This window comes from Coregonus lavaretus (assembly GCF_964263955.1).
Source record: "Coregonus lavaretus genome assembly, chromosome: 38".
NCBI classification, from domain to species: Eukaryota; Metazoa; Chordata; class Actinopteri; order Salmoniformes; family Salmonidae; genus Coregonus; species Coregonus lavaretus.
In genome coordinates, this window is record NC_140025.1 from 29,628,813 (window position 1) to 29,639,790 (window position 10,978).

Sequence of the window (10,978 nt, forward strand, 5' to 3'; positions counted from 1 at the left end):
ACAAATAAAATGTAACATAATACAGATGTAGGATCTTAATTTGATCACTCTTTTGTTGCTGACAATTTTCCCGCACAGCAGGAAATGCAAAGTTGTAGTGTATTCAAGGTTTTAAAAGGCTTCTAAAGTTAGTAATTTCCACTTTAAAATGACAAAATTGATTTGCCCTTACGAAAAATTTATCAACCCCTACAAAAAATGTCCATTAATGATAATACCAGGGGCGGTGTGTTCATTAGGGCGATATGGGCGACGCACTGCCAAATGGGAAAAGGAAGGGATTTTTTTTCTAATCAATTATATCACGGCAACAGTAGTTATCAGTGTTCTAATCTAGATGTCTGATCTGCCACTAAATGTCCAATCAGGCTAAAGTCGTGCTTCAAATGTCCCCGCCCGTTTTGGGGCGATTTCAGTCAGGTTGAAAATCGCCCAGAAGTCTCTCATAGCCTCTAATGTAAAATCAATTTTTTTCAAATATCAGAGCTTTCAATACAATCTCTATGGGTTTCTGAGGGCTTGCACTTACGCGCTTTCGTCATACGTAACATAACCATGAACGTAACTAAGAAAAGAGCGGGTAGCCTCATCAATCAATTCACTACTACTGTCAAAATGGCTAGCCTTCAGTGCAACTCGATTGTCTCTTTGAAAGAAGTTCCTTTTTGTCGGCGAACAAATCAAGATAAATTGGCAACGAAACAATTAGGACCTCCCAGACCAAATTTAATAATTCAACAGGTTTCTACTAAGCAGAGTCGTGAACACTGTCTACGAGAATCGAGACGACCTCATAGAATGTTTTGAAGCCATTCGAACGGGTTCATTGGGTTCATTTGACCAGCCCACCGTGAGAGAGGCATCTGGCTACGTGAGGATGCTACATGATGAAGATTTTATTTTTTTCCTGCGGCTTTTTCACAAAATCATGCCCCACGTCGACATTCTGTACCAGAAGCTACAGAAGAAGGACATCGATGCTGTCTTTATCAAACGTGCCCTCGACAGCTTCACAAGCAGTGTGCAGGCCATAAGGTAAGATTAAACAATATCATTCGATCTTTCTCAAAGCAGAGCTTAATTTGAAAATGTATGCATGAAAGGAGACTGCATTTGTGTTCATTATATATGGCCAGTGGTGTAATCTAGCTTATTTTATATACTATGTGTACTGTACAGTGGTGCTCATAAGTGTATGAACACATTCTAAAGTTGACTAAAAAGAGGAATAAAAAAATAAAAAAATCATCTTTTGGAAATTGATCTTAATGACTTAATTAAAAAAGTTGGAAAATCCAACTGTCACGAACGTCGTTACAGGAAGCGGACCAAGGCGCAGCGTGTGATACAAACATGACTTTATTTTAATTAAAGTAACGAACAAAACAAAACACGACTCGTGAAGTCCAAACGGTTACACTGACCGAACACAGAACAAAAACCCACAACACCCAAAGGAAAACATACAGATTAAATATGGCTCCCAATCAGAGACAACCAGCCCACAGCTGACACTCGTTGCCCCTGATTGGGAGTCATTATCTCAAACATAGAAATGAACCCAACAGAAATACCAACATAGAAATACACCCAATGAATGAACACACCCTGGCTCAATAAACAGAGTCCCGGAGCCAGAGCGTGACAGTACCCCCCCCTAAAGGCGCGGACTGCGACCGCGCCTCAATAAGGGCTAAACAAGGGAGGGCTGGGTGGGCATACCTCCTCGGCGGTGGTTCTGGCTCCGGCCTTGATCCCCACCTCCTCTCCAACCCCCCAAAGTACCCCTGGTCCTGTCTAGCCCCGCTGGTCGGAGCCGGACTGACGACACGCGCCCCTGGCTTGGTGCGTGGAACAGGAACGGGCCTCACCGGACTGACGACTCCATTCCCTGGCTTGGTGCGAGTAGCAGGAACGGGTTGGACCAGGCTGGCGACTCGCACCCCTGGTTTGGTGCGAGTGGCAGGAACAGGCCGGGTCGGGCTGGCGACGCACACCGTAGGCTTTGTGCGTGGAGCAGGGACAGGCCGGGCTGGGCTGGCGACGCACCCCGTAGGCTTGGTGCGTGGAGCAGGGACAGGCACCTTGGTGCGTGGAGCAGGAACAGGCCGGGCAGGGCTGTCGACGCACACCGTAGACTTGGTGCGTGGAGCAGGAACAGGCCGGGCTGGGCTGGCGACGCACACCGTAGGCTTTGTGCGTGGAGCAGGAACAGGCCGGGCTGGGCTGGCGACGCACATCTTAGGCTTTGTGCGTGGAGCAGGAACAGGCCGGGCTGGGCTGGCGACGCACACCGTAGGCTTTGTGCGTGGAGCAGGAACAGGCCGGGCTGGGCTGGCGACGCACACCGTAGGCTTTGTGCGTGGAGCAGGGACAGGCCGGGCTGGGCTGGCGACGCACACCGTAGACTTTGTGCGTGGAGCAGGGACAGGCCGGACCGGGCTATGGAGACGGATAGGAGACCTGGAGTGAAGAGCTGCCACAACCTGTCCTGGCTGAATGCCTACCTTCACACACTCTGTGTGAGGCATCAGCACAGGACGTACAGGGCTGTGTACCCGTACTGGCATAACAGCACGTGACACTGGCGCAGGATATCCGGGACCGAGGAGAGGCACTGGAGGCCCCGAGCGCTGAGCCGGCACACTCCGTCCTGGCTGCATGCCCACCTTCGCACAACACGTGCGGGGTGCTCGCACAGGACGTACCGGACTATGCCGGACCACTCGTGGCACAGTGCGCAGCTCCGCACTCCGCGGAACCTGCCCAGTCTCATGCTGCCATGCCTGAGTACGGGGAGTTGGCTCTGCTCTCCATCCAGGCTCCGCCAACCTGCCTTCTGGCCCCCAAAACCCGGTGGCCTTCTCTCCTCTTCTCCTATTTCGCCCTGTGGCAGCCTCCTGCTGCCCAGTCGCCCATGCCGTGTGCCCCCCCCTAAAAAATTATTGGGGGTGCCTCTCGTCCTTCCGACGATGGCACTGCTGACGCCGCTGCTCCTCTCCTGCCTGGGTCTCCCCCTTCATAGCCCTCCGGTACCGGACGGCCTCCTCCTCGGTAATCTGCCCCCAACCGAGGAGGACATCCACCAGAGTCACCTCCTGCGTGTGTTCCTGGACACGCTGCTTGGTCGTTGTATGGTGGGTTTTTCTGTCACGAACGTCGTTACAGGAAGCGGACCAAGGCGCAGCGTGTGATACAAACATGACTTTATTTTAATTAAAGTAACGAACAAAACAAAACACGACTCGTGAAGTCCAAACGGTTACACTGACCGAACACGGAACAAAAACCCACAACACCCAAAGGAAAACATACAGATTAAATATGGCTCCCAATCAGAGACAACCAGCCCACAGCTGACACTCGTTGCCCCTGATTGGGAGTCATTATCTCAAACATAGAAATGAACCCAACAGAAATACCAACATAGAAATATACCCAATGAATGAACACACCCTGGCTCAATAAACAGAGTCCCGGAGCCAGAGCGTGACACCAACCTTTAAGGACACCAATTTTCTTTTCTTTTTTATTCCTCTTTTTAGTCAACTTTAGCATGGGATCATAAACTTATGAGCACCACTGTATACTGTGCTGAACATCCAGGCTATGTGAGACACAAAGGCTAACTTAAACACTAAAGACTTTATGCATCCCTGCCCATTTTAAGTGGAACTGAAGTATTTGTACTATACATGGATACATTGCACATACCTGTGCATCACATAGACAACAATACTGTACAAAGCCAACAAACACATTGGTCTGTTTGCCTTCAGGGACTCCTCTCAACAGCAGCTGCAAGAAGCAACAGGAGCCAAAAGACCCAGAACAGCTTTGAGAGAAGAGGAGAAGCAGAGGCTGTCTGAAGAGGTCTGCAACACCATCCTGGATCACACCAAAGAAAGGTTCTCTTTCTCTGGCCACCTTGTGAGTGCTACCTTACTGCAAGCAGACATGTTTGAAAGGTACTGCCATTCATTTCCTGATGAGGCTCTGAATGCCACTGTGAATGCATACCCCATGCTGAGCAAGGCAAAGCTCAAGACAGAACTATCTCTGATCTATGAGAATCCTGAATTCAAGGGCTCTGTGGTGCACTGGCACTGTACCAGGTTCTCATGAGCTACAACCTCCAGGAGACGTTCTCTGAGACTGTGACTCTGTTGAACATCCTCATAACTACTCCCATGACAACAGCTGAAGCTGAGAGATGTTTCTCAACTTTGACACGAGTTAAGACATTCCTGCGAAATTCAATGGGCCAGGAACGTCTGAATGCACTGGCCATGCTTTCCATGGAGAGGGAACTAGTCCTCAGCATGCCTGATTTCAATGAGAAAGTCATTGAACGCTTTGCTGTATTGAAACAGAGAAGAGAACAGTTTCAGTACAAGTAATGTAGCCTCTCTCTCTCTTTGTCCCTCCCTGTCTGTCTCTTTAACACACACACGCCCAAATCAGTTCACAGTTGATGTTGTTTAAAATAGTTATTTTTCATTTAAAAAAAAGTTTTTAAAAAAAATAATCTGTTCATGTTCATTTTTACAAATCTATACAATTGGCCAGAATATGGTTGTTCATATTTACAAATCTATACAATTGGCCAGAATATGGTTGTTCATTTTTACAAAGCCATACAGATAGCTGTGTTTACCTTTTCTAGAAATTACTTTCAAATTCAGTTTTCAGGCAAAATGTCTATCACTGTTCATTTTCACAAATCTATACAAGAGGGCAGAATATGGAAGTCTATAAAAATGTCTTATTACCAATAACTTGCATCAATGTTTTCAGTAGCCTCTATCAAAAGCTCCTGCTTGCTTGTTGTGAATTATGCTCAGGTGCACATATTTCCAATTCAACCATGAGGCAAAAAATGTGGTAAAAGCTCTTGTTGATCCTGCAATCTGAACAAATACCAAGATGCTGTATTTTCAGCTGATATTTCATTTGTTTATGGAAATGCATATTGTTTATGCAGTGTTGAGGAATGTGAAAGAACACCCTTGATTATTTTTACTGTGATAACTTATTTTGATTTTGTAAGCCAACACTTTTGAGATCAGTCAATAAATGCTTCTGGTATTGACTTATATGCTGCCCCTGTCTTCATGTTGTTGCTGGACATATCTTTTTAAAAATGTGTGTAGGTCACCTAAATCATCAGAAAAATTGCCCCCCCTGAGAATTTTTTCAGGAGCCGCCACTGTTCTCCACCAGTAGGTCCACCTGACTCCCAGCCTTCCCAGTCACATTAATGGTCAGGGCCTTGTCCCTCGCTAGGATCCCAGCAGCAACCTGATGACAGACCATATTGAATTACAACAGACATTTTCCTTTTTTTGAAGAACCTGAAGACTTTTCTCTCTTCCTCTTTTGAGATAATAATCAGTGCCTCAGTCTGACTTTGTATGAATGACAGTGATCACCAACTGGGTCTTGAGACCTACATGCTGTGCAGGTCTTGGTTCCAGTCCAGCACTACAACACAGATTTCACTAATCAAGGTCTAAATTGGGTGTTCTAGTGCTGAGCCCGGGACAAGAACCTGTCCTCCTTGGACAAGAATTTGTGACCATTGACCATTATTGAGCACCAACATGTTAACTTGCAGCAAACCAAATGAATTGCAGGGGAAGTTTTGATGACTAACTCACCCCGTCGACTGATACATATGCCCGATCATGGACTCCATTCAGTGGTGAGGAGAGAGGGGTGTGCTTACTGCAGTCCACAGGCAGCTTGGTCCGATAGAGGACGAACCCAAACGGCTTTTGGAGAGAAAACAAATAAAGCGAGCAAAGCCTCTCAGCCATTTTGGATCATAACAACCATAGCTGCTTACACTTAGTGTAGAAAAGGACAGACCGACATTGAGCTTGTGGACGTACTTGGTTCATCTCAATGAAGGTCAACGGGTAGAGGCTTTTCACCGGACCGGAGAAGGACAGTATGTCTAGAGCATCGACTACTGTGTGAAGCTGAGGAGGCAGAAAGAAACACATTCTGTTGGAATCTACTGGATTCTATTCTACATTGTCTACACTCCATGCTCAATCAACACAAGAGGAAAAAGAGAAAAGATCCATTTGCTTTTAGAGTATTATGATATGCCTATGATACAATGTATTTTTTTATAATAAAATTACTTAACCAGAACTTGCACTTAACCCTCCCCACCCCCCACCCTTCTAGCTCTGACTCTACTGATAGCTTCGTTATTGAGGGAAAATGTACTTTCTATGCCTTTGATATGTGGTTGTCCCACCTAGCTGTCTTAATATCAATGCACTAACTGTAAGTTGCTCTGGATAAGAGTGTCTGCTAAATGACAAAAAAATGTAAATGTAAATATTGCAACACTTCTCCACACTGTGTGCAATGTGTCAACAAAGTCAGGTAAAGGTAATGGTAAAGACATTTCTATCTGGTGCTGTGGCTTAGTTGGTTAAAGCGCCTGTCTAGTAAACATGAGATCCTGAGTTTGAATCTCAACAGTGCCTTTTCTTGCATTTCATTGTACTGTGTACACTTCTCTTTAATCCGTGCATATGACAAATAAACGTTGATAAAAATGTTAACTCAAATGTTTAATGTCTGAAGATGATCTACCTTCTTCATTGGCACAGCTCCGTAGGCATATTTAGGTGTTGATGGAGGCACGGGTCCCTCTGGTATCTTCCGATACTGTTGAGGGAAAATACAGGTGGATATGACATCATTAGGTAATCATTTGTAAAACTGACCGATTTACCTTTAATTACTACCCATTTCAAGCTTATAAGAAGTCAGGGTACTAAAATGCTGACCATAGAAACTTTTGCTATAAAAGTCACGAGAAAGCATACTCTAATCAAACATATTGTATGTATGACATGTAGTGTGATATCTCTGTTACCAACCATTTTGATGACATCCTGGATGGCAAAATATTTGTCAGTGAGGTCTCCTGCCTCAGTGAGCGGAGCGTCATAGTCATAACTAGTAGGCTGGGGGGCATAGGGGCTATTGAAATGCTCGAGCTGTCCGTTTAAGCGACTAGAGCACAGCTCAGACTCCAATACATGCCCCACAAGACATGCCACCAGAGGTCTCTTCACAGTCCCCAAATCCAGAACAGACTATGGGAAACACACAGTACTACAAAGAGCCATGACTACATGGAACTCTATTCCACATCATGTAACTCAGTCAAGCAGTAAAATCAGATTTTAAAAAACAGATAAAACAACAATTTATCGAACAGCGCGGAGTGTGATGAAACACACATAGGCACACATACAGCATTCTCAAACACATGCTAACACACCTGCCACTGGCTCTGAGTAAAGCCTGTGTGTCTTTGTATGATGATGACTGAACACTGTACACACATACATTTTAATATTTTTATTTTGCTGTATTATTGATTTTGTACTATAGATATGTTATGGTAGAGTAGCGTGTAATATAGTTTTATTGTATGTTATTGTGATTGGACCCCAGGAAGAGTAGCTGCTGCCTTGGCAACAACAAATGGGGATCCGGAATAACTACAAATGCAAATGTCTGTGCATTAGTAGCTAAGCTACATACATGCAATTGTGTGAGTGTGTGTGTGTGTGTGTGTGTGTGTGTGTGTGTGTGTGTGTGTGTGTGTGTGTGTGTGTGTGTGTGTGTGTGTGTGTGTGTGTGTGTGTGTGTGTGTGTGTGTGTGTGTGTGTGTGTGTGTGTGTGCATGTACACCTTCATTTTGTTAGAGATCAGTCCCGATGGTCAGGAAAACAGAGAAATGCAGCCTTTGCTCAGCAACCTATTAGAGGAGCCTTCAGAGGTTAAAGAAGACCTGGTGTGAGAGATAAAAGAGAGAGAGAGAGAGAGAGAGAGAGAGAGAGAGAGAGAGAGAGAGAGAGAGAGAGAGAGAGAGAGAGAGAGCAGGGGGTGGAAGGGGTTTAATTAATTTCCAATCAGCAAGATTGCTGTTCATGCTGAACAGAGTTGAGTCTGAACATTTCACACACTAGAATCTAAGCCGGGCCTTATCTGGAAAAGAGGTAACAGTCGTGATTGCTGTGAGTCCTTGAGGTTGTCAGAACAATCTCTCTGTACTTCTCCTCATCATCATTGTTCACTACTTCATATACTTCAGCCACTCTAAAGACCCCTGTTGGAGATAACAGCTGCTAAATGCTTTCTGAGTCACAAGTGTGGGCATCTACATTGACTACAAAATGCTGACCATAGAAACTTTTGCTATAAAAGTCACGAGAAAGCATACTCTAATCAAACATATTGTATGTATGACATGTAGTGTGATATCTCTGTTACCAACCATTTTGATGACATCCTGGATGGCAAAATATTTGTCAGTGAGGTCTCCTGCCTCAGTGAGCGGAGCGTCATAGTCATAACTAGTAGGCTGGGGGGCATAGGGGCTATTGAAATGCTCGAGCTGTCCGTTTAAGCGACTAGAGCACAGCTCAGACTCCAATACATGCCCCACAAGACATGCCACCAGAGGTCTCTTCACAGTCCCCAAATCCAGAACAGACTATGGGAAACACACAGTACTACAAAGAGCCATGACTACATGGAACTCTATTCCACATCATGTAACTCAGTCAAGCAGTAAAATCAGATTTTAAAAAACAGATAAAACAACAATTTATCGAACAGCGCGGAGTGTGATGAAACACACATAGGCACACATACAGCATTCTCAAACACATGCTAACACACCTGCCACTGGCTCTGAGTAAAGCCTGTGTGTCTTTGTATGATGATGACTGAACACTGTACACACATACATTTTAATATTTTTATTTTGCTGTATTATTGATTTTGTACTATAGATATGTTATGGTAGAGTAGCGTGTAATATAGTTTTATTGTATGTTATTGTGATTGGACCCCAGGAAGAGTAGCTGCTGCCTTGGCAACAACAAATGGGGATCCGGAATAACTACAAATGCAAATGTCTGTGCATTAGTAGCTAAGCTACATACATGCAATTGTGTGAGTGTGTGTGTGTGTGTGTGTGTGTGTGTGTGTGTGTGTGTGTGTGTGTGTGTGTGTGTGTGTGTGTGTGTGTGTGTGTGTGTGTGTGTGTGTGTGTGTGTGTGTGTGTGTGTGTGTGTGTGTGTGTGTGCATGTACACCTTCATTTTGTTAGAGATCAGTCCCGATGGTCAGGAAAACAGAGAAATGCAGCCTTTGCTCAGCAACCTATTAGAGGAGCCTTCAGAGGTTAAAGAAGACCTGGTGTGAGAGATAAAAAGAGAGAGAGAGAGAGAGAGAGAGAGAGAGAGAGAGAGAGAGAGAGAGAGAGAGAGAGAGAGAGAGAGCAGGGGGTGGAAGGGGTTTAATTAATTTCCAATCAGCAAGATTGCTGTTCATGCTGAACAGAGTTGAGTCTGAACATTTCACACACTAGAATCTAAGCCGGGCCTTATCTGGAAAAGAGGTAACAGTCGTGATTGCTGTGAGTCCTTGAGGTTGTCAGAACAATCTCTCTGTACTTCTCCTCATCATCATTGTTCACTACTTCATATACTTCAGCCACTCTAAAGACCCCTGTTGGAGATAACAGCTGCTAAATGCTTTCTGAGTCACAAGTGTGGGCATCTACATTGACTACAGTGCAGGAAGTGATGTTGAAAAGGGTCCCATCGTCTAAAGCAGCATCCTCCGAGTCGGCACGATTCGCCTTCGTTGAGGTGAACCTCCCAAATCGCACTTCTGACCCTACTTGTGCCTTATACTTTTTGCTTGACCCACAAAACACAGTTTGGCAGTTATTTGCCTTCAAAAGCCTCATAGCATCCATCAGCAGGAAGTGGAGGGATTTGAAACGGAAGTCACCGTTACAGACATTGACATTCCCACCCTGAGTCTCCACTACATTGTTGAAGGCTTTCGGAAATCCTTTCCCCCATGCCCGTAAACCACCAATGCAGCCGTAAATTCCTTGAAACTTCCTGGGATTAACTTTGTACAATGCTTTGCCTCCCATGCAGCATGATATTCCATACAGGCATTCAGCTACACTTTCAATAGACCCCCTTCTTTAGAATCTGCTCTCGACATTGAATATATTGGTCATCCACTGCATTAGTAGCCATATCCACTTGCTTTACCATAGCAGTAACCTAAAGAATAGAGAGCAGTTAAAAATATTATTTAAACCCAGAGAAATTGGCAAACTACTCATGTGGGACTCAACTTTTCATGACAACGTTCTAATTTCGCAATTTTGTGCCATCTGACCTTTTATCAATATTTTCCACGACCCTTTGATTTTGGGAAAATATCACTTCTTAGCCTCGTATCACATTTTTTCTCTCAATGAATTTGACCCTTTACACTCAAGGGAATTGGCCTATATGGACAGGGCCAAATTGAAATGTTTGTAACTGAACAAATATGAGACGCCTATGCATGACCATGGTAAAACTGAAAGGGAACACTTTGGAGATGATGAGGAAATGGTCAGAACAAAGGTGAGGACACAACAGTCCACCTGACACAATACAGAATCCAGACATTTTACTGATGAAAGATGGATTGTGTATGTGTGCCATTCAGAAGGTGAATGGGCAAGACAAAAGATTGAAGTGCCTTTGAACGGGGTATGGTAGTAGGTGCCAGGCACACCAGTTTGAGTGTGTCAAGAACTGCAATGGTGCTTGTTTTTTCACGCTCAGCAGTTTCCCATGTATATCAATAATGGTCCACTACCCAAAGGACATCCAACTTGACACAACTGTGGGCCAGCATCCCTGTAGAACGCTTTCGACACCATGTAGTCCAGGCCCTGATGAATTGAGGCTGTTCTGAGGGCAAAGGGGGGTGCAACTCAATATTATTAGGAAGGTGTTCCTAATATTGTGTACACTCAGTATATAGTAATATGGCTTGTAGATCATTCTGTGTTAATCTTATGTAGCAGGCAGCAGGGTGTGGCATAGAGGAGAGTATTGATGACAGATAATACAGAG

At 44.7% G+C, this 10,978-nt stretch overlaps 1 long non-coding RNA gene across 1 annotated transcript; it reads right to left on the bottom strand.

Annotated features, from left to right (window-relative positions):
- Window positions 1–5,722: 5,722 nt before the first annotated feature.
- Window positions 5,723–7,006, bottom strand: LOC311112569. The gene is made up of 4 exons (XR_014610883.1): window positions 6,906–7,006; window positions 6,616–6,690; window positions 5,895–5,984; window positions 5,723–5,774 (listed from the first exon to the last, which is right to left on the bottom strand). It is a non-coding gene; the product is annotated as an uncharacterized lncRNA (long non-coding RNA).
- Window positions 7,007–10,978: the final 3,972 nt, after the last annotated feature.